Raw genomic sequence first — 25,609 nt, forward strand, 5'->3', positions numbered from 1 at the left:
AGAATTTATCCGAACTTATGGTTCGAGCCCCTACTGTGCAGCGAGACTGTCTCGAAACTAGGGGCACTGTAACCAGCAAACCGTGGTCACCACCAACCCCGGTACAGGAATATGCTACCCCCAACAAAAGATTGCCTAAGTGTTGGCACTGTCCTGAACAGCACTTTCATCAAGACTGCCCGGTGCTCCGCTGCCAACAGTCTGAAAGGAACAGCCTCAACACAGTAGACCCCTGGAGGGAAAGAGTGGTGCCAACGAGCCCTACCCCTACACCGAAGGTAGAAAACCTCAACTCCCAAGCTCGGCTCGAAAGTAGACCGACCCCGAGCCTTATGTGCGTACAGCACCACCCACAACAAGAACTGCCAAGAGTCAAGGTGCAAGTGGACTCACAGCCCATTCAGGCTCTTATCGACTCAGCCGCCACCACTAATTTTGTGCACGAGAGTATTGTGCAGAGAACAGGGACCCCTATTAAGTCCCAACCCCAAATGGCCCAGCTTGCCACCCAGGGATCCACCATGACCTTACTGGGCAATGCTGTGGTACAATGCTGCATAGCCGATGTGGAGATGGAGATCCCATGTCTGGTCGCGAAGGACCTTCGAGAAGAACTCGTGTTGGGCCAAGATTGGTTCACCCAGCAGCAGGCGACATTGGACTTCGAAGATAAAACTATACACTTCGGACGAACGTCCCGCCGAACTCTTAACTGGGGCACCAAAGGAATGGGTGATCCGAACGCCCCTAATCAAAGTGGTGTTAACCCTAATCCTGGAATCTGCACTGAACAACACAGAGACCAACCTATGGTTGTGTTGACGCAAGGAGACCAGCGACCCCAAGAAACTCCTTCCCCACGCTCGGCCACAACCAAGCTGAGCCAAAATAACTCAGGCATTGGTTTTCAATGGCGTCAGAAAGGAGGAACCCCAAAGGGGAAATCAACCATGCAGTCGTGGAGACAGCCGTTGAGCGATGCCTCCTTAAAAGCAGGGTGCAACTGGAATAGGGAGTCCTTACAAGACCGAGGATTATGGATTCCCCAGAACAAGATTCACCTGCAGCCATGGAGACAGAAAACAGATCTGTCAACAATACCCCGCAACCCCAGGAACCTGCTAGTCCCTCCTCACCGGGACAAGATTGTGCCTCCAGAATCCTCAGACCACGGGACCGGCTGGTCAGACCGGCCCGCTACCGACTAGCCTCCGCATATTGCAGTGGCCAGTGTAGGGAGGTCAGCCCTGGGACTGAAGCCCAGCGTACTGACCTCTGGCAGGTGCAACGATCCAGGCCGAGGCCACAGAGGGAGGGGGCGAATTGTTGTGTCCTATATTTGTCCTCGGCCTCTCTCTGCAACCAACATGGCCGCTTCGCCAAGAAAGCCGTATCCCAACAGGCTTCTCTACACCAGCCGTGGGATATAGGCTACGAGTGGTGCCGTTTACATATCATAGATGGCAGCACGCATCTTTTGAACGGTTATAGCAGTGCATATGGATTTATTAATGACTGTATAATATAAAATGTGTGTCAGTGCTATATATGTTATAAGTAAATAATATCCTAGTGTGTGAATTACTGGGGAGGGCACAGGATGGCCTGTTTTCCTGTATTGGGGAAAGATTGTCGCTTTGTCAGTGACCAATGTCTGAAGGAGCTGTATTTAAGCTAGGTCGAAATGTGCCTAGCCAGAGATCCCTACCCCGGGGGAAATAAAGCAAATATTTGGAAATTGGTTTATTGCTTTCTGCTCACCTCTCCCCTCCTCCTTCCTCTGGAGCGGCCTTTGGGTGCTCGCTCTAGAACTCCCCTCCCCCCCTTCCTTCTGGAGCGGCCCTTGGGTGCTCGCTCTAGAACCAACCCTTCTTTCCTCTGGAGCGGCCCTTGGGTGCTCGCTCTAGAACTCCCCCCCCCCCCCCCCCTTGGAGTGGCCTTCGGGTGCTCGCTCTAAGGCTCCATCTATCACCTCTTCCTCGCACTGTACCTGACACTACCCCTCCATTACCCCTGGCCCAGCAAAAGGGCAGGTTAGTTCAATATCTGTGAGTCAAGGAGCAGCTGCCAACCTACCAGTGGACCTGTCGCCCCACCTCATGCCACTCCATCACCCGACGCTGTTGCCGGGACACGTCACTGTCGCCCTCAACTTTCTTGACCGTTATATTTTTATTTTATAATATTATTCTGCATTACTGTTATGCTATTTGAATAAATCAATAATCTAAGCAATTCTAAGTGATTCGGGTACCATGTATCAAAGGTTCATGTGCAAGAAATATGTCCAGCATCGAAATTATAACATTCAAAAACAAATAGCAAAGTGACTTCACTTTAAACTGTCAAAACGTACCGATTTTATTTGAAATAGAGTGTACCTGCAGGGCTACTTTGCAACCAGACCTAATGCAGTAGACCATAGAGTTGTAGATGTAGAGTCGCACCTGTGTTTTCGTAGCTGTGTTTTCGTACCATGTGCGACTCTGCCTGAGGACGGGAGCAGATAGCAGTTCCCGAAACGTCGCTTGTTTCTGTTTTAGAAAACTATTGCGCTTGTTTCGTCTTTTCGTTTTGTCGTGTTTTTGTCTCGTTTCAACTGTTATGCTAAATTTTTTTGGGTTCAATATTTTGTGCTGTCATCATTTGTGGTTTTTTTTTTCGTTCTCTTCTGTTTTTTTTTTTTTTTTAGAAAACTATTGTGTTTCATTCGTCTTTTCGTTTTGCTGTGTTTTTGTCAAGTTACAACTGTTGTGCTGAAATTTTTTGGGTTCAATATATTTTTGTGCTGTCATTTGTGGGGGTCTTTTCGTTCTCTTAGTCCATTTTCTTTGTTTGTCTTTGTTTGTTGACCATTTCCTGTTATGGAATATTATGTGGTGTTTATATCCTGTTGACAACAGCAATTTTTTGCTTAATTTGTGTTTTTTTGTAGTTTTATTCTACAGACATGCATGTGCTTTAGCAATGGCGTATGTCCATAAGCTTACATCAAGTCATCAAAATCATTAATTTACCCCCCCCCCCCCCCCCAACTGTATGAACACAGCTACGCCAATGTCTGTGGGGCATAACGGTATGGCATGCGGTTGTCCTCGTGCCTGCCAGTGTAACGGGGCTCGTCAGTTCTGCGGTACTTTCTGGCATACTCCCTCTCATCATCCGGCGGTCACAGGACTCCCTGGGAGGCCGTTCATCTGGCGAGTATGATCGACGTCGTGTGTCGCTGCGGTCGTCCTGCCTCCTTCGGTTGTTGACTTCATCATCGCTGTAGTAATTGCGGGCGTTGGAGCACCACGTTCTCTTCTTGGGCTAGGGGCCCTATCGATAGTTCGTAGAATACCGGCCGTATGTACTCTGTTCCCTTCCTCGCGGCTGCCAGCTCATGGTGTTTACAGCTGCCTGTCGGTGCTCTCTCTGTTTGCCATCTCGATTCTGTCAATAGGTATTCATGGGTGCCTGACGATGGTGCTGTGGCACTTTTTCGGCATCTTCCTTCGATGTCGGTACCCTGTCCAGCTTCTCCAACTTATCGTAGTTCAGCAGACGTTCTGGGAACTCTGTCATGTCCCGGTATGGTAGGCCTGACAGCTGTTTTTGGTATTTCAAGGGCAACTGTGTGAAATTCGCCGCGATGAACTCCTCGTCGGTCATTGGCAAGTCCAGATACCTAGTCTTGTCGAAAATAGCTGACAAATGCGCCTCCAAGGTCGTGCATTTCTTCGGATTGTACTTCTTGGTGTGGAGCTGGGCACGCAGGTTGCTCTGAATCTGCAGGCTCCAGTATTGCTGACGGAATAGAGACTGGAAATGTGCGTAGCTTTGGGTGGTAGCACTGAGCATTTCCCACCCGTAGAAAGCCTGCCCCTTAAGTGCGCTGTTCAAGCACTTAAGCACTTCTGTGTCACTGAGATTGAATGTCGCTGCATATTCCTCGAATCGTTTCAAGAATCGGATAGGATTCTCGGTGACTCGTCCAGCAAACGTCGGCATTGCCTCGGCCCAATGCTTAGCAGGGTGATGCATAAGTGTGGCGGGGTCAAGATTGGATGTGTTGACAAATGCCCGTACCATTGGCCTGTCTACGCTGGAAGTGCCTTGTGTATTTACTTTAGGCTGATGGTCTGTGAATAGCTCGGTGCTGCCCTGTTGTCTACCTGCAGGGGCGCTCGAGATAGCTGGCTCGTGACTCGCATGTGACTGCGCATGGCCTTGGCAGTTAGCTGATTCGGCTGCAGGGCTATGGTTGACACTAAGGTGTTCCATTCTGTCCTCTAAGGTGGCAGTAGCAATTTCAATATCCCCCAGCCTGGTCCGTAGGTGCTGTCTGTGACCTCGCACATCCTCCCTTGCGTTAGCCTGCCCTCTATGTTCATTTGAAATCATATTCCGCAGAGATTTCACATGGGATTCTAAACCATCCACACGGCTGTTGTTTTGAGCTACCTGTTCAGCTATTTGTTGGATTTCCCCATGTTGTTTTGACAACCGAACCTCAATGCTGTGTTCTAGGCTCCTTATACATGAGCTTGTTTGTTTCCGCCTGGCTTTTAACTCGGTTTTCAAATCTGCCATATTGGAGGCAAAGTGAACATTAGTCTGATCTACTTAAGCAGTCAGAGCAGCATTGTTTTGCTCCATTCGGGAATTGGTCTGGTCCATTTTAGCAGTCAAAATAGCATTGTTTTGCTCTATCTGGGCAGTCAAAGTAGCATTATTCTGTTCCATTCGAGAATTATCCTGGTCCATTTTTACATTAGTCTGGTCCATTTTAGCAGTCAGAATAGCATTGTTTTGCAGTGATGTCTGTATACGTGCCTCCAACGTTACCAGTTTTGTAGTAGGGGCATCTTGGTATGACATGGTATTGTTAACGGTGACATTCATGTCCTCCTGCTCTACTGTCGTGGGAGACATGGGCCGCCCTAACCTCTCAATATTTTTAACTGTGTATTCATTTAATACAGTGGACATATGCCGGAAATGAAATGCACTTCATACGAATTCAGACGTAGTTCTAATTAAATGAATACAATTGAATGTGAAAATAAATGTTACCCAATTATCCCTTCCCTATCTTACAAACATTTAGGTACTTATTATCTACCTGCCACGCAAGTGCAAAACGAAAACAGCACTGAAATTATTCTGTTTCCCGTATCTAAGTTTATCCCTTGATCCTATCGGCATGACCCTTTATATGTTGGTCTTATTTTACATTATACTTGCTGTTTTAATTTAGAATGTTGGAAAAATCCTGTACATAACACAAAATACCTAACATATCATGATACTGCCGTCGTCCGGGGTCTCGGGCTCGAGTCCCGGTGCGGCTCCTAGCGGGAATGGCTGTTGTCGATGTAGTGTTTCCAGGTGAGCGCCAGACTTGCTCTGTTTCTAGTCGATAGGTGGGTCGTGGGGTCGGTTGCCCCTGCGTGGCCCACTAGGACCGTCGACGGTGTTGCGTGGGATATGAGGGATTCCCTACTTGGTGGTGGTTGGGAGTTGTATGGTTAATTGATTAGGCGCTGAATTAATGCGGCAAATGACATGCGTCGTTTATTCATGCGGCTGTGGGCTTGGTGTAATACCGTGGATTACACACCACGTCGTACAGAGGGTGACGTCACTCAATACATAAGTTACACAATTACACAAAGTTATTCTGAAAAGTTTCGTAATGAAGGCGTGGCACAAGTTTACTAAAATGTTACGTGGTGGCGCGTTGCACAAGTTTACTCAAGAATGTTCCAGGTTCAAGGCGTCGCACAAAATTTCTAAAAGTTACGTATTAGCGTGGCACTAGGCGGTTCTGAGCATGGTTACACAAAAGGGGGGTGAGGACGATCGGAGGCGGCCAATCCCGTATATCTATGTCTCGAGGCGGTGTTCGCGTCCACTGTAGTGGAGCGCGGACCGCAGCTAAATTCGTCCAAGTTCCCTTACGGGTTGTGGTCAGCGCCGGGGCGACTGGCTTTAATTCAAGTTCTGTGATTCGGGAGGCGGCCCGTGCCGTATACTGAAAACTACCCCGCGGACCAAGTGTGGTGCAGGGGTTTTTAAAATTTACACGGCCGGATTAAGTCCTGGACCGAAAATTTGGACCGGGTACGCACGGAGAGATTAATAAAAAGAGGTTTCGAGGAGGTGACTATAATTACCATAAGTGAGTTCAATGCAGACAATGGGTGATGTCTCTCTGTGGGACGTGCGTCCGCCCCGGTCCACGAGTCGCGCTGTACTGCCGTTGTGTCATGGCGTCCGGCCGAGGCTCGGTGTCCCTCGCGCCAGGGTTGACCTCATTACGTTATTTTCCAATTTAACAAGTTAACAAGAGATGTTAAGGGCGCTAAATTCCTTCATTAATTATTACGGCTAAATTAACATTACTCATCCCTTCTACAATTTAGAGTTAGTATGTTTACGAATTATGTTTTTTAAACTATACGTCACACCAGAAACTGTTCGTCTCTTGCCGGACTGCTCCGGTGGGGGGTAATAACGAACACAAGGGTTAGTAATTATGTCACATGAAATACTTAACTAATCTAGGCAGAAAGCCACCAGGGGAACACTCACACACATATCGACACATTTTTACACGTGAGTGCCCGGGCACTCCTACGTCGCACTTTCATTAAGCGAACGTTTAACTTATACGTAATGTTGTTTATATTCTGTGTGTGTTTTATCAAAGTGGTCGACTGTAATGTCGGTCTGTTTATTATGGGGCCGGGTTCTACCTTGTCTGCTGGTGGCTCGCCTGACTCGGGTGGGCCGTGGCTAGGGGCGCGTTCCGTTAGCGGGGCCGAATACTGGCGGTTGCAGGTCGGGCTTTAGGGTGGCCTTCGGTCGGACGACGTCAATACAAACAAATTATGTAAGGTCTTGTAAAAATGTATTTCGTATACATTTTACAATCATAATTATTTCACCAGTGAATATGTCTAGGATCTCTCGACCTACTAAATTAAAACAGCAAGCATCCTATACCACTGACGTCCCTCGGCTTCTGGTCCCTATTTACCCGTTTACTTGAAATTCCTGTTGTGCCCGTACTGCTCTCGTCGGAGAGGTGTGGGTCCAGGCCAACGTGGCCGCGACCGGGGAATACGGGACCTGGAGGGAGAGTGAGGTGAGGAGGAAGAATGATAGGCAGTTTTTTTTAAGGACCACTCGATGTTAACAGTTCCACGAGCCCCTTTTATTGTAATTCTGAAAGCCTGCCGCGGCCTGGCGGATCCGTCGCGGAGCGAGCGCCCTTCCCACGAAGACCCGGACTCCCGAAGACCGTCTCGTGCAATCAACTCGTCTCGACACGAACTAGAAATCCTCCCACGTAACAAGGTTCCCGATTGAAAGTTGCTCCACAGAGGCGCGTGACACGTGCGCGGTCCTTTACGTAACAGACTCGTAATGACGACGAAGGTTCGGCGGTTCGAAACTACGCTTCCGCATCCTAGGATGTTCGACTCATGACGTAACTCGTAACTCGTAATCTCAACCGTGTGAGCGACACAGCGAAGGCAGCTCAGCTGCCGCGACAACCCGTACAGTGGCGCTGTCGCCGGACCGCGAGCTCGGAAGACGCGCCTCGCGATCAGCGCAGAGCGGCGTGCACGTCTGCCGCTGAACGAGCCCTGAGCAACACTGCCCTTCCCCGCCCGCCAGCAGGCCGGGGCCCGCGGGCCGCGGGGGAGGGGAGGAGAAATCGGCCGGCGTGGGAGAGCGCCCCCCCTCGCGACGTGGACGAGCGCCAGGCCGCAATTACATATTAGCACTGCGAGACATTTGAGAAAATTACAAGATTATTTACACAATAATTAATACATTACGGTTACATTATTTACACACTTATTGATGTCCACGACCATTTGAAAATTACATAAAGCAGAATTATTCGTAACACTAAAGAAGCCCACTGGCATGTTAGTGCGCACGCAGGTGCGTCCCTGGCCGATGCACTACACTGATGGTTCACTGGGGAAACAGACTCCCTCAGGCCCACGTCGGTGGCCAGGTACGGCCTCTGCATCTGGGAGGGTACGACGACTGTCGTCACCACAAACTAATTCCATCAGGATCGGATTAATTTGGATACATGATACGAAACTATTAGTACAAAAATGAAACCTACACCAGTGAAATGAAAATCGACAAGTATTATCCCGAAATAGGGTCTATATTATTTGATTATGAAATAAATTTATGAAAGAAATAAGGTGGTTGCACCAGTAGTCAGCCATTTAACGACACTAGTAAGATTCCCATTACTTTCAAAATATTTATACCCATAATTTTAGTTTACAAATTCTAGCCATGTCATCTTAACTATGTATTCTAGTGTAAGATAAAAATCTTATGATCAAATTTTTATTAGTATTTAAATAAAAAAAAACAATAATTATCACAAAACTCGACATAAACCAGTCCTCAGCCAGCCGTCTCTTTTTAACAGCCATACAGACCCCGAAGTTCAGCCACAAGAAACGTGTTTTTTTCTGGACTATAGTAAATTTATTTTGTTGGTCATACAACATAAAAATATATTTATTTATTCACCATATAAAACTTATTATTTAAAATTTTGTTTTTAAACAAGCATTGCCTCTTTATCTTAAAAAATGTAGAGTCCCTATGTAAAACATATTTTGATTAAATGCCTTTGTGGCTAATATGAAATCTGTAAAGTCCCTTGCAATAGATTTCAGGATTTACTAGTCTGCCCACAATATCTTTTTTTGTGAAGGGATACTCATCAATGATATCTAGGAAGCCATACACGTAACCAGAATGTTCTCTTGTGGTCTTTGGTCTGAGGAAACTCCCGTCAAACCCATCGTTGTTAACGCCAATAACTTTTCCTATGAAAAATCTTCTTGAATTATGTCCACCTTCTTCAAAGGAAACAAGCATCCATTCATCAATCTTCACCTGAAAGTTAAGAATTTCGAATATTAGTAAAGAATGTACAACAAATACTATTTAACACAAGTTTACTGAAAGAAGCTAATTACGGTTAAAAGTCTTGCCAATTTTCCATACTTTTGGAGTTGGTTTTTCCTTCATACTGACACTTTCTGGTGTACAAGAAGGTTCATCAATGTCTGTGTTCTCGTTACCATTTTTATTTTTATTTCCTTTTATTTGTGGTTTTCTAATCTTCTCTATTAGCACATCTTTTTCGTTTCTTATCAAGTTCGTCTGCTTTTAATTTGTCTTTATTCTCCATAAACTCTCATCATTTCATCGATGAAATAGCACTTGGAGCTCTTTCTTTTGGTTGATTATTTTTAATATTTTGTATAGGTTGTGGGTAAAACAAGTGTCTCTTAAACGGCGATAGAGCTAAGTCACTCTGTGCAGGTATTTTGCTCTCAGATTGCTGGCTAAGGTTTTCTTGAACTTTTGGTTCGTCATCTGAAACAAGAGACAAACTCTCAGCTGACAGAGGTTCAATGTTCCTTACATTTTCTGTAACAGACATTATTGATGTATTTGTATTGACTTCCTGTATGTTTCTAGAGCCTTCGTGTCCATTCAAGACTTGAGCTATGTCATTGTTGGGAAGCACAGCAGGGTTGCTTTGTTCATATTCATTTGTGATCTGTACTAGAATAGGGCACACTGATGAACTTTCTGGTTCTAAGAAGACTTCCATATTGTTAATATCTAATTCACTCAATTCAGTTGTGTTTTCAAAAGAAATTGACTCATTTTCATCAATTGTAGGACTACTATCATCTGGCATACTATTGAGAAACTTCTTGGCCTTTTGGATTTCCTCAAGTACATGGTCAGTATTTACTGCTCTCTGTGAAAGCTGTGGTCTTAATTTAGAGATTATCAACTCTGCAGCAGACATCTGTTCTTTACTTAATGGATATGATGGAACTAGAACTGGTTCATTGAGAACTTCAAGTCGATTCTGAACACATTTGCGGTATCTACTGCATTTTGTTCAAAAGGGTAGAGTCCGCACTTGCGGAAACCATTCTGAATGCTCTCCCGTAGTGAAGGTTGTTCAAGTACGTTTGCTAATAATGGACAAAATGTTCGTTTTGTCACACAAGTATTTGTGTTTTCTGGGCGCTGCTGCCACTCCCTTATTGTCTTTTTCCACTCCGACTTAAGTGGCTTGAAAACACTCACATCTGCTGGTTGCATTACATGGGTAGTGTTGGGCGGTAAAGCATATAGTATGATACCATTCTTACTGTAAAAATCACTCAGATCCATTGTCAAATGCGACCTGTGGCCATCCACAAACAATAGGACGGGTTTCGTAACATTTTCACTTTCCACCACTTATTTACTCCATTGCTCCATTGCCTATGTATTCGTAAAAATTTCACTTTTCATCCAACCACTTTCGCTTCTCCCTAAAAACCATTCTTCAGGAACACTGTTAATCACCTCGTGAGGAGGCCTTACATATGGGAAAACCACCATTGGGAAAAGAGTTTGGCCACTGGCTGTGAAAACCAAAAGGACAGTAATAGTCTCTTTCTCATTTCCCAATTTTACTTCATACAAAACTCTCCACCCTTTCGGAGCTATCACTCTGCCACTCTTTGGACACAAACTAAAGCTTGTTTCATCTCCATTCAGTATCCGACTTGGGTCCTGCAAGATATCGTTGGCATTACACTCTTCCAAATATTCTTCCAAGTCTCTGAACCATTTTCGTATAAATTCTTCAGTAACGATTGCACGGCCCTTTGTTAAACTTTCAGCAGTTCTGCAGACCAAATCTGGGTGTCGCTTCATGAATGCAGCATACCATTTCTTTCCAGGGTGGCTGTCACTAAAATGAGTTTCTCCGTTTGATGCCTTAATTATTTGTTGCACAGTATTTAACAGCTCTTCTCTTTTTCTGGGGAAACCACTTTTAGCTAAATTTGTTAGCCATGTAACAATTTTTATTTCTTCTTCTTCTGTCAAAACCGTGGGCGGACCCATTTTTTTGGACCTTCTTTAACTCTTCCATGAAGCCGATCTTGTAGTGAACCTCTTGGCACCCCAAACTCACGACTTGCTGCCCTAATACCCATTTCATTTTCTCTTATGGCATGTAAAGCTTCAGCCAAAGCATCGTCAGTGTAACTGTAGATTACACATTTTCCTGATGATGCCATCTCTTAAACCTTGTGTTTCTCTTTATTTTATGCTAACTGGTTGTGCCAAACCTATTATAATAACATTTTTCCCGATAAATAACTGAATAGATTATGTAGCTATAAAATTAATTACTTAACAAAGTTAGTTTGTCTTTAAATAGGTTAACTATGAACGATTCTACACAAAACCAACAAATTATCTGGTTAAGACAAAGATTAACGACTTAGTATTGTATTTTTTTTTATCAAATTTGCTTAAATTTGACTTAAAAATTCATTATAAACAATTAAATATTTGTGGCTGTACTAGGGAACTGGCAGAACCAGAGGTCAGCCATGCACAGGCCCAATCAAGTCAAGTGGCCGACTACTGGTGTTTTTAAACATTTGAATACCTACTCACTATTACAACCAAGGAACAAGACAACAGTTTCTATAACAATCAGTGCAAAATCCTTATAATTTCCTATTTTGATAAAATACCAGTAGTCAGCCACCCAGGCTGACTACTAGATGTCTGCCAAATTTCATTTACCTATGTATAGCCATCCTATTATAATGATGAGTGTTTAATATTTTCTTATTTTACCTTGTTAAAAATAAAATTTATAGCATGAAGATGCATATAATATGTATCAACAACATCAACAACAAATAAAGAAATTGTAGATACCTATCATGTGAAGATCTCCAAGTTACCTAAAAAAAAAAAAAAACACAATGGCAGCCATTTTTCCAACTATCTTCCAACAGCAAATTTGAAGTATTAATAGTAAAAAAATCCCTACTTTTGTGGGGTTGGTGATACATTTCTGTGAAAATAAAAGTTGGCTGAACTGTTTAACAGACCATAGATAGCTAAACTAATAGAAGTATATTTATTACAAGTAAAAATTGTCAAAACTGGCTGAATACTGGAGGGTGGCTGGGATTAGGAGATCTCACCCTAAATGTTCTCTAGCAAAAATGTTGTATCCCTATTTATTTGTTTGTATAGAATTACTTCGTTAGTTTTGGCTTAATATATAACTTAACAAAATCATGAGTTTAAATACAAGAGTAAAGTTAACACACACACGGTTTTAAATCTTAAATTGTAAATTTATGGTTTAATACAATGCAGGTTTGACGTCGAACTAGTTTTTAGTTAATTTAATTATATATGTTGCAAGATAAAGTTCGCGGCATTTTTCTTTACTGCAGCTGTAAACATTACGATTCACAATACAAACAAACAGATGATTAATATTCTACCAGAAAAAACTGTCTTGCAACAAAAGTTACCAAATTCTGGTTTATTTCATTACCAACACACCCATTATTACACACCACACGCTTCGTCAGGTTACGGTTAGCCAATCGCATGCTAAGTATGGGTCATAATACACCCCTCGTTCGTTAACCTGAGGCTAGCCTAACCTAAGGGCTAGCTAACCTGAAGATTTAGCCGGAGGTCATAAAACCGGCCCTAACTTAATCTGGGCTGGAAATGAACCCATAGTTGCAGTACACTGTTCTAGTTTTACGTTATTATTGGACTATATAATTTTATTATTGCTTTCAAATGAGGTATTGGTGACAATCAATTTTTAACCACATAAAAACATGGGACAATAATGGCAGTAGACAAATAAGAACACTATGTAGTTATCAGGGCCGGTGCAAGGTTATTTAGAGCCCTAGGCGAAAAATCTTAATGCCCCCCCATCCCGCCGGCGGACGCCCCAAAAAAATTTTCCTTGCCTCAAAATACATCATGTAAGCCTAAGATTTTGTCAACAATGAAATGTAAGCAGGCTTGTGTTTTTTTCTTTACTTATTACAAATCATAAACAGGTCACCGTGGACTTTAAATAATTACTTATATCAATATAAACATTCCAAACTGTTACAAAAATTCATTTTCATCTAGTTTCAATAATCGTTAAACATATTATATCAGCTGTTATGTGTCGTGCTGTGCCGCCCTCAGCTACTTGGCGCCCTAGGCGGTTGCCTAGTTCGCCTATATGGACGCGCCGGCCCTGGTAGTTATGTTGTTTGGACAACTGCAAATATTTTTAATAACTTTATCCCTCACTATTAGACAAATATCCCACATAAATAAATTCAACTTTAGTACAACAATCAGGCAGTTTGGATTTCAGAATAAAAACTGTGGCAGTGGTAGATTAGCTTAACAGATCATCCTTAAATTCGTAATTTCCGGAGGTATGTAGGGCACACACATAGGTAAACCAAAAGTTCGTTTGTCCTGATAGATTTTATGTCACCAAATATTTTCACCACTAATGTGCCGGCTAGCTAGTTCAGGGTGAGCAGATAACTTTAAAAACAAGACACCTGGGGTTAGACGAGATAATGAAGTGTGTAATAAACTAAAAAAAAATGAAAATGTTTATAAAAATTATGTCACGAATTTCTATTAAGTTCTTTAGACAATGAAAGTTCATTTGTCTATAGGGTCATAAAAATCAGATGTGGGTTTTGGGTAGCGGTGACAATTAGGGAAATTAACAACCGCCACAATGGCGTGACTTACGGTATCGGCGACAATCGCAATTTCTATCCACAATTAAAATTTTTTTTACATGTTTCCCTAAAACATTTTCTACACACGTAGCTTTGCACATCTACTTGTGTCATAAATACACACAATCCTATTTACTTTCAATTTTTATATTTATTTAGCAAACTTTATTGGCTCTAACTTCGAGCGTCCTTCGGTCTTCAAAAAGTCCCGAACATTCTTTCGATAGTTGCCCGCCCGTTCAAAAACGTCCATATGGCGCATTCCTATTGGCCCGTACGAATCGTAAGATTTAAACTTTAAGTCCAAAACAATTACACACAATTACAATAACCGAAATATTAAATGTTTTTCAAAATAAAACTTAACCAAGGAAAAATAAGTGTTATTAAATGTTGTAATAAGAAAATAAGTTTTTAAATGTATTGTTGCAAACGACTCGGTCCACAGAGTCATAGGTGAAGCCTACATTTCACAAAGGGTTGAGGACCAACCCGAACATGCCCGAAGACTACACCTTCGGCCAACTTCGGGACTTTGTTTTTCTTTTAACAAGACGCGCGGGAATTTTGATTAGTGAAGGCCCACCGCCCATACTTACGGACAGAGGCTATTCCTATCTTGCAGAATCTCGTCACTGTTCAACTATGTAACAGAACTTAACTGAATTCAACATGTTTCAGGATAATTATATTCAGTGTTGTATCTATAGCATGTTTCAATTGTTTTTCATGGAAAATTCAAAATCACCTTTATATATTTACAGCTTAAAAATTTTATTTTCTTTCCGGGAGGGTGCCAGGCTAACTTATGCAGCTGTTTGGTGGGTCGTCGGCCCCAGCTTTGTTCATTAGGATCGTGGCAGTGGTTGAATTACTAACTAGAGAAGTAGTATCACACTCCTCAGGCAGCATGGTTGGCTGATGCCTAACTTAGGTAAGGGGGCACTGGAAATCACTGTCAATTTGTTCTCGCATTTATTCGCATGCTATGCATTGCGGTGTTACATTATGCGTTATACCTTATACTTTACCCTGACAAAAGTTTCTGATTGCTTCATTATGTGCTTACGTTACATCTAACAGCAGTCTTATTGGGGATTTGCATGGAGTCGGCCATACCCGTAAGTTTTTGAATTACGACTCGAACAGGCTCTACGAGCCGTGAATCTACAAGTGCTTTAATGTCTTTGTTTGGGCCAGCAAACATATGCACGGCTACATTAAATTAAAACGCTTACCTCTGGAGTCAGCGAGTTCCATAATTGTCGACCCTGCGGCGTGGTCACGTGGCAGGGTTAAATCTAAGGCGGTTGGGATAAGCCCGGCTCCGCAAAGATGACCCAGGGATGTGTGGGTAACGAGAGAAAAAAGATTTAGAGGTGAGAAAGTCTATAAAACATTTACCACAATATTTCAAGACATGTGTGTGAAAATGCTGAGAGTTAATATTGTGGTCATTCACTAAAAACTGGTTTCATTATATTTGTGAGGTTCATACTGTGCAGCTATACTGCATGACTATTAAGTAAATTATATAAACAATTATTTTATGCACAAATTACTACATTATGTTTCTCACCATAAAAGTAATTGTCCATAAAGGTACATACTGAGGTTGTTTAAAACAATAGCATGTTATGAGACTTTGTAGTGTCACCTGATGGTATAATGTAAAGAGGAACTATTACTGTGTAAGCTCTGTGTTGGTAATGCTCAGTATAGAAATTCAGTAATGTATGAGACATTTGCAGCCTAGATTGTCACTAAAGAATATTTTTTTATGTAAAAAAAAAACAAACATAAATATTAATTTTTTTTTGTGTCCACAGTAATCTCTTTCCATTGTATTATTTTATCCGTAACATTCTTGTATAAAAAAAACCCTATCATTGTAGCTTTCCTAATTGTTCGTTGGTTTACTTGATATGTACCAACACAGTGGGTGAATGTATCTTGAAAGCGATACCACATAAAAGGTTACATGTTACATTTAAATTTATATGTTCACTTTATAAAAAAAATTCATTTATGTGCTGTGGAATGAAAAAAACGAAGACACATTGAATATTTAAACACTAATATTTTAAAGGCATAAAATCTTGCACTTTATTTCTTGTACATACTAATAACTACAATGTGTTTTAAAGATAACTGACATGTCAAAAGGTAAAATTATTTATTATAAACGTTCAGCAAAAATATTTACACTTTTCTTTCCTTTAAATGACAGCATTATTTTTTCCATATGAATCACCCAAGTTTGGTAAGTTTTGAAGATAGACAATCATGAAATATAAGGTTGTAAAAAATACTCTTTATTTCTCCAAAAAAAATTTATTTCACTTTCTTAGTTACTATCAATTAACCGGCAATGAAATAAAATTCTAAGTGAAATAAAAAAAGCACTATTATAACAAAAATTCACAAAATAATTCATTTTCATTGAATGTCCAAAGAATTTAATCTACAAGAAAATGTTCTAATGTCTTCACATGCCAGCATTAAACAAAAAATAATTCTTCCTTTCTATGGAGTGTCCAAAGAGTTTAATGTTTCAGCTCATTTTCTAATTTCCTTACATACCTGCAACAAACAGAAACAATTACAAGTACTGAGAATGTAGAGAATAAGTCATATAAATGGCAATCTGGAGACAAAGTCCATAACAGAAACTGTAGAGCAATAAAGTAATACATAGTATTTAATAGAAACTATATAGCAGAAAAATAATATTCATGGCAACATGATACACACCAGATGGTCAACACATTTCATTTGGTAAGTATATGTATAATTTGATAAGCTCAATAGTTTTGGTAGGCCTATCTTATTTAAATGTATACTGTTCTTCATGTATTCACAGCTTTCAATATTTTTTTTTTGTTTTTAATATTTGTCAAACATTCAGTTACATAAAAAATTGGAAAAATCGTATACCTACATCACAAAGAGTGTTTGGGTGATTTAATGCAATGGCAAAATTAGCACCTACACACATTAATTAAAAAAAAACTACTACTGCTTATAAATACAAGTGGTAACAAAAGTTAACAGCACTTAGCTCTTAATGTTTCTCATGTAGATGTATAGAATATAAACGTGTGGTGATTGTAGTAGTGACTGCATTTTGCGATACTGTATGCTGCAACACTAAGTGAGATTAATGGCAGAACAGTAAATATTTTTTGTGTAAACTTAAGACAAGCAGCCAGAAAAGTAGGTGGTTTATTTTTATGATTTTATAAAATGTTATAGTAATTAAGTAGTAGTGTTTTGTGTTCATTGTAATTTTACAGTTTATCAGATTTTTTGCAAACAAGAAAATAAAAATTACAAAATACCTTTTGCTTCCTGAAATGCTTTGGAATAATTTTGTAAGAGAGCACTGTGTTACATCAAGCAGTCTACCAATAGTTTTATAGTTTTAACATTCATGATTGTGATATCGCAAGTGCCGCCATGTGCGAGTCCCCGCTGTGCTTGCAAAAAGCTTGCTTCAATAAAAACAAGGGCCTCATAATCAGATTTTGTCACATATGGAGTTATGTGTTTCTTGCTGCAAGTATTGCTCTCTTGGGTAATGACTGAAAAACATATCAAGAAGTAAAAAAAAAGTTATAATTTTTACTCTTCTTACTTTTGTTGATTAAAACAAACTTAATAAAATCTTGTGCAGTTTTAAAAACGATAAACAACTTAAAGTACCTCAACATTCTCTTGGGAAATATTTCGATACATGTCAGGATGTGAGAAAAAGTTTTTCAGAAATTTTTCTTTATTCATTTAAAAGCCACAAAACAATACAATTACTCTGTGCATTTTATTTGCTGTTAGGAGAGGTGGGTAATAATCTTACGTTGTGGCTTTTCTACAAACTAAAAAAAAATTAGACAAAAACTTTTTTTGACACTAGTCATAGCCCTGAATTTATCCTGAAAACAGACTTTAAATTTCTACAGGTTAGCAAGTAATCAAAGTTTAAAGCTTACATTATAATACCTGTGCATTCACACATACCTGTACGTTCTTAAAGTACAAACACTGGGAAAAAAACTTTTGGACGGAGGACATTCATATGCTTCTGTTACATCAGATATATATCTTGAGAAATAATAATGAAATGTAATATATCTTCAGTATGGTGTTCTATTATACTAGTACAGGTAGGGCTTGTTCTTAAGTATAGAATATGATACCACAGGTAAAATATATACTGTAGTAGGTATGTTCTAAATCTAGAATAAACATGGCCATAGCATAAAATACGTTACCAGAAAGCTAGTTTAATACACAAACATATTTTGTGCAAAACAAGCATTAGAATACTCCCAAACTAAAACCCCCATATAATCATGCTAGTCACATAATAATGCAGAAATGGTAATGACATAAATGTGCCATGTTAATGTCATCATTAATGTGATAATGATATTGTGATACATACTTGTCCCGAAAGTGAAATTGGTAAAAGTTCCGTATAACATATTCAAATTCATCCCTTGATCCAGAAGGCATGATCTTGTATACATTGTTCCTGTGGTACATTTTGCTTGATGTTTTGATTTGGTACATTGAAAGAACATGGGCATACTAACTTGTGTTATTACAATTTATATATGAATGTAAAACAGTTACAAAAGAAATTATTTCACAACACCTGAGATAATTTGTTTGTCTTGTGATGTTCTAGTATTTGTTATGTCCATACTCTTTCGACGTAACAAATTAAAACAGCAAGCATCTTGTACCACAAAACCAAGGGATCAATTTGGACACGTGATACGAAAAAAATTACGTCAACCTAGGCTAAACTTTAAAACCCGTAGAGAGAAAATATGAACTAAATGATGATACATATCTCTTAATTTACACGCAAATCTGAAAGTTAGTTACAAGATAATAGACACACTTTTTTTAATTAAAAAAAATCAGAAATGAATAAAAATAACTTAAATATGTAAAAAAAAAAGTTCAAAAAATTGTTTAACCGGAAAATAATTTAGTTTTAAATAAACGAACTTGAAAAATATACTAAATATTAACCTCACAAAAACAATAAGTATTTATTATTTCATAGGGATAAAAAAGAGGATTTTCCGAAATTAAAAAATAATTCCAGCGTTAACTAATTGTTTTATTTACAATAAGTACAATCCATAATTTTTTAGCTAGGCCGTAAGATCTTATGTATATACTTTAACCAACAAAAAAGTGCGCCGAATGACTGAAGTAGCTGACGCAAAAAATGCTTGAATTGAATAATTTTATCTTCATTCTCAATCAAGAAAAAAAAATGTTTTACAATAAGCATTTAAAAGTGAAGTTCTACTCAGCAATAAACAAGAAAAATTTAAGTTTTAAAAATAAGTACTTAAAAAAAACACTTATTGAACATGGACCATTGCAGCGAGATTTTTATTAAAAATTTTAATTCATAGGGATCAAACTAAGGATTGTCCGAACATAACACATTATTCCAATGAAAGCTAAAGCTATCCTTTACAATTTGTACCATCCACAATTTTAAGCTGGGCCGTGAGATCTTCTGTATATACTTTTACCAACAAAAAAGTGCGCCGAATGACTGAAGTAGACTGCGCGAAATGTGCTCGAATTAAAGATTTTTTTCCTTCATTCTCAATCTAAAAAAAAAAATATTTCAATTAAGCATACGAAAGTGAAGGTTCTACTCAGCAATAAACCAGAAAATATTTAAGTTTGAAAAATAAGTACTTAAAAAAACTCTAGCTAAACATCGACCATTGCATTCCAAATTTTTATGATAAATTTTAATTCATAGGGATCAAACTAAGGATTGTCCGAACATAACACATTATTCCAATGTTAGCTAAATGTATCCTTTACAATTTGTACCATCCACAATTTTAAGCTGGGCCGTGAGATATTCTGTATATACTTTTACCAACAAAAAAGTGTGCCGAATGACTGAAGTAGCCTGCGCGAATTGTGTTTGAATAAAATAATTTTTTTCTTCATTCTCAACCGAGAAAGAAATGTTTTACAATACGTATAAAAATTTAAAAGTTCTACTCAACAATAAACAAGATAATATTTTAGTTTTAAAAATAAGTACTTAAAAAAAACACTTATTGAACATGGACCATTGCTGCGAGTTTTTTTATTAAAATTTTAATTCATAGGGATCAAACTAAGGATTGTCCGAACATAACACATGATTCCAATGTTAGCTAAAGGTATCCTTTACAATTTTTACCATCCACAATTTTAAGCTGGGCCGTGAGATATTCTGTATATACTTTTACCAACAAAAAAGTGTGCCGAATGACTGAAGTAGCCTGCGCGAAATGTGTTTGAATAAAATAATTTTTTTCTTCATTCTCAACCGAGAAAGAAATGTTTTACAATACTTATACAAATTTGAAAGTTCAACTCAAAAATAAACAAGATAATATTTCAGTTTTAAAAATAAGTACTTAAAAAAAACACTTTTTGAACATGGACCACTGCAGCGAGATTTTTATTATAAATTTTAATTCATTGGGATCAAACTAAGGATTGTCCGAACATAACACATGATTCAAATGTTAGCTAAAGGTATCCTTTACAATTTGTACAATCCACAATTTTAAGCTGGGCCGTGAGATCTTCTGTATATACTTTTACCAACAAAAAAGTGCGCCGAATGACAGAAGTAGCCTGCGCGAAATGTGCTCGAATTAAATATTTTTTTCCTTCATTCTCAAAATAAAAAAAAAAAATATTTCAAATAAGCATACGAAAGTATAGGTTCTACTCAGCAATAAACCAGAAAATATTTATGTTTGAAAAATAAGTTCTTAAAAAAACACTAGCTAAACATGGACCACGACAGCCAAATATTTATGATAAATTTTAATTCATAGGGATCAAACTAAGGATTGTCCGAACATAACACATGATTCCAATGTTAGCTAAAGGTATTCTTTACAATTTTTACCATCCACAATTTTAAGCTGGGCCGTGAGATCTTCTGTATATACTTTTACCAACAAAAAAGTGTGCCGAAAAACTGAAGTAACCTGCGCGAAATGGGTTTGAATAAAATAATTTTTTTCTTCATTCTCAATAGAGAAAGAAATGTTTTACAATAAGTATACAAAATTGAAAGTTCTACTCAGCAATAAACCAGAAAATATTATTGTTTGAAAAATAAGTTCTTAAAAAAACACTAGCTGAACATGGACCACGACAGCCAAATATTTATGATAAATTTTAATTCATATGGATGAAACTAAGGATTGTCCGAACATAACACGTGATTCCAATGTTAGCTAAAGGTATTATTTACAATTTCTACCAAACACAATTTTAAGCTGGGCCGTGAGATCTTCTGTATATACTTTTACCAACAAAAAAGTGCGCCGAATGACTGAAGTAGACTGCGCGAAATGTGCTCGGATTAAAAATTTTTTTCCATTCATTCTCAATCTAAAAAAATATATTTTTAATAAGCATACGAAAGTGAAGGTTCTACTCAGCAACAAACCAGAAAATATTTATGTTTGAAAAATAAGTTCTTAAAAAAACACTAGCTAAACATGGACCACGACAGCCAAATATTTATGATAAATTTTAATTCATAGGGATCAAACTAAGGATTGTCCGAACATAACACATGATTCCAATGTTAGCTAAAGGTATTCTTTACAATTTTTACCATCCACAATTTTAAGCTGGGCCGTGAGATCTTCTGTATATACTTTTACCAACAAAAAAGTGTGCCGAAAAACTGAAGTAACCTGCGCGAAATGGGTTTGAATAAAATAATTTTTTTCTTCATTCTCAATTGAGAAAGAAATGTTTTACAATAAGTATACAAAATTGAAAGTTCTACTCAGCAATAAACCAGAAAATATTATTGTTTGAAAAATAAGTTCTTAAAAAAACACTAGCTGAACATGGACCACGACAGCCAAATATTTATGATAAATTTTAATTCATATGGATGAAACTAAGGATTGTCCGAACATAACACGTGATTCCAATGTTAGCTAAAGGTATTATTTACAATTTTTACCAAACACAATTTTAAGCTGGGTCGTGAGATCTTCTGTATATACTTTTACCAACAAAAAAGTGCGCCGAATGACTGAAGTAGACTGCGCGAAATGTGCTCGGATTAAAAATTTTTTTCCATTCATTCTCAATCTAAAAAAATATATTTTTAATAAGCATACGAAAGTGAAGGTTCTACTCAGCAACAAACCAGAAAATATTTAAGTTTGTAAATTAAGTACTTAAAAAAACTCTAGCTAAACCTCGACCATTGCATTCCAAATCTTTATGATAAATTTTAATTCATAGGGATCAAACTAAGGATTGTCCGAACATTACACAATATTCCAATGTTAGCTAAATGTATCCTTTACAATTTTTACCATCCACAATTTTAAGCTGGGCCGTGAGATCTTCTGTATATACTTTTACCAACAAAAAAGTGTGCCGAATGACTGAAGTAGCCTGCGCGAATAGTGTTTGAATAAAATAATTATTTTCTTCATTCTCAACCGAGAAAGAAATGTTTTACAATACGTATACAAATTTGAAAGTTCTACTCAACAATAAACAAGATAAAATTTTAGTTTTAAAAATAAGTACTTAAAAAAACACTTATTGAACATGGACCATTGCAGCGAGATTTTTATTATAAATTTTAATTCATAGGGATCAAACTAAGGATTGTCCGAACATAACACATGATTCCAATGTTAGTTAATGGTATCCTTTACAATTTGTTCCATCCACAATTTTAAGCTGGGCCGTGAGATCTTCTGTATATACTTTTACCAACAAAAAAGTGCGCCGAATGACTGAAGTAGCCTGCGCAAAATATGCTTGAATTTAATTTTTTTTTTTTCTTCATTGTTAGTCAAGTAAACAGTTTATTTTCATTAAGCATACAAAAGTGAATGTTCTACTCAGCAAAAAACTAGAGATTATTTAAGTTTGAAAAATACGTACTTTATAATAAAACTATGTAAACATCAACCACAGCAGTCAGATTTTTATTATATATTTTATTTCATAGGGATCAAACTAAGGATTGTCCACACATTACTTATAATTACAGCGTTAGCGCAAGGCTTTCTTTCCATTTTGTACCATCCACAATTTTAAGCTGGGTCGTGAGATCTTCTGTATATACTTTTACCAACAAAAAAGTGCGCCGAATGACTGAAGTAGCTGACGCGAAAAGTGCTTCAATTGAATAATTTTTTCTTCATTCTCAATCGAGAAAAAAATTGTTTTTCAATAAGCATACAAATGTGATGGTTATACTCAGCATTTAACCAGAAAATATTTGTTTTTCAAATATAAGTACAAAAAATAAACACTATCTTAACAAGGACCTCTGCAGCGAAATTTTTATTTTAAATTTTAATTTGTATGGATCAAACGAAGTATTTTCCACACATAACTCTTTATTCTATCGCTATCCCAAGGCTATCTTTACAATTTGTACCATCCTTAATTTTTAGCTAGGCCGTGAGATCTGTATATACTTTTACCAACAATAATGTACGCCGAATGACTGACACGGTCTCAATTTATATTGATATTTCATGTGTCGCAGTCATACGCTCCTAGACGACGATATCTGACTGTAGATTTAAGGCAATATAATATACGTTTAATCACTAGCAGCTTCTTTTTTCAACAAGCATAAAGTTCTTAATGATTAATTTATCATATATATTATTGAGTGAAAACTATTTTATGCATGGCCTAAAATGTAATTTTTGAAATGATTGTATAAACTTAGAATTTTCTTATACATTCATGTGTTTGCAATTGAGTGTACCATTTTACCATCTTTACACATATGTGCTAACATAAAAAATTAAGTTTTGAAAATATAGAAATTTATTTCCTTTGTAGCTGGCTAGTAGTGTAGAGGCTTAAAATTAATCCCTTCCGTATTATTCAAGTACTCCATATGGGCAAATTTTGTACGCGAGGACACAATTACACTACTGCCCACTTGAATTTGGATACGGTCTTAAATGGAATGGATGACAATGTACAAATCTAACTAAAGAAGCAAATTTACATGTATCAAAAAATAAATCATAGTTGTGCATACACCTACTGAAATGTAACAAAGGGTATGAAATCACTCGTTGCCTAAATAAGCTAATAAGAGTTAGTTATCACACGCACATTCATACACAGATTCACGTTGTAAGCAGCCCACAAAATAATAATACATTTTTTGCATACTTCGTTTCATGTTCGGACGGCACTTGTGATATGATTTCCGGGAACAAATACATACAATATATATTTAAGGCGAATAGCTAAGTTTTCCGAATGCATTGAAGTCTGGACCAGAGCCTGATTCTCGTCGCTGCAATATGTTTGGAAGAATACACGGGGATTGCTAGCATAGAGTTACTCGTGGCTCGTGTGAAATTACTATGATAACTGTGTAGGTAATTTATATTGTCGACACACAATAAGGTGATCCGGGCTGCATTTCCATAAAGGGAGAACTGTAATTATGCTAATTTGCAATATCTGCTCCTTCCAGGTGAAGACTGTTTTTATCAGAACTTAATGTTTTTCTCAACGCTGTAGAGAAATTAATTTTAACTCATTCAAGCGATAGCCTTTGTTTATCATATAAGCGGAACCAATTCATATAGCCTAGGGTTTCTCTGTTTACAGCATAAGTTTTTTTTTCATTTGTTCGTTTAGAAATGGAAGCAAGACTTTAACATTACTAATTGAGTAATCAATATGAATTGATTAAGTATTAAAATATACATGTACATCAGCTTTATTGTAGTATTGGAATTAATATAAATCATTAATTAATAAAGAAAATAACAGTTTGACAAGATTCGAACCCTAATGGATACGAGCTATTATTGGTAGCCATCTATGTGGTTAAGTGTTGTTTAATGTGTAAGAAAAGACGCATCGCCGAAAATTCGCCACCAACAAAGTCGACAAACAAAATAAAATACATCGCCATCAAAGACTTTACTTTGGCAAGGACCTCTCTGATAGAATTTCCACCAAATACTAACTAATGATGGCCCGTTATCGGTTATCGTAATGATCGGCAATTTTTCAGATATGGCCTATTGGTAAAAATAAACCTTTTCGTTTAAACATTTCTTTACAAACTGGCCTGATTTTGACATGGCGTCACGTCAGGCTGCTACAAGGACAAAAGCAGCAGAAAAGCTGTTCTTTTGTAAATGGGAGAAAGATTTGGGAAGTAAGTTTATGGTGCTCAAAATTGTTAACTGGCCGTTCTTAATTTACAGTGATTTTATGGCAAGAGCCTCTTTGCTCCTAGAGCAATAAATCTAACCCGCCCGTCAGTTGCCTTGACAGCTGCCCGGAAGTAGCGGGTTTGCTTGTCCTTTCCCCGCCCCCTGCTGACAAACCTTCCAACAACACTGTTGCGACCTTCCCCGCTACAAATTTATACTCGAACCTTATCCTCGTCTCGATCTCCTATACCCTTCGCACTAAGAGCCGTTCAACTACCTTACGGAGATCATTGAGCTTACTCTACACATGCTTTTATTAGCTTCACCTGTATGTATCTATCAATGTAACGGATAAGATAATTTCTACGTAATTTTCATTAAATTAAAGGCATTTTATTAACTTAAAATTTGCACACTTGTCAAGGGCTGGCGACAATATGAGATTTTGATAACTAAAAACCTTAAAATTAAAAGGTGGAGGGGGTCATAGGGTTAAAAACCATTTATTAAGATCTATGGGTAATAATCTGGCACAGTTGAGGCACAATAAAGCATAGTTTTTGCGCAGATTAATCACCTTGGATGAAAATTGAATTCACCATTGCAATACGGAAACAAAAGCACATTCAAAACAGTGGAAATTTTTCTACTTTGGTCTCTCTTCTTTAAAAAAAAATTTAATACTAAAATAAAAATCCCAAAACAATTTTA

At 38.1% G+C, this 25,609-nt stretch overlaps 1 protein-coding gene across 1 annotated transcript in view; it reads left to right on the forward strand.

Moving 5' to 3' along the window:
- Positions 1-16,167: 16,167 nt before the first annotated feature.
- LOC134527598 (kinase D-interacting substrate of 220 kDa) overlaps positions 16,168-25,609 on the forward strand; it is a 354,998-nt gene continuing 345,556 nt past the window's right edge. Inside the window, exon 1 of the mRNA XM_063360420.1 lies at positions 16,168-16,430. The gene's annotated coding sequence lies outside the window, so the exon portion shown is untranslated. The remainder of the gene's footprint in view (positions 16,431-25,609) is intronic.

Source organism: Bacillus rossius, chromosome 1 (assembly GCF_032445375.1).
Source record: "Bacillus rossius redtenbacheri isolate Brsri chromosome 1, Brsri_v3, whole genome shotgun sequence".
Taxonomy (NCBI): Eukaryota; Metazoa; Arthropoda; class Insecta; order Phasmatodea; family Bacillidae; genus Bacillus; species Bacillus rossius.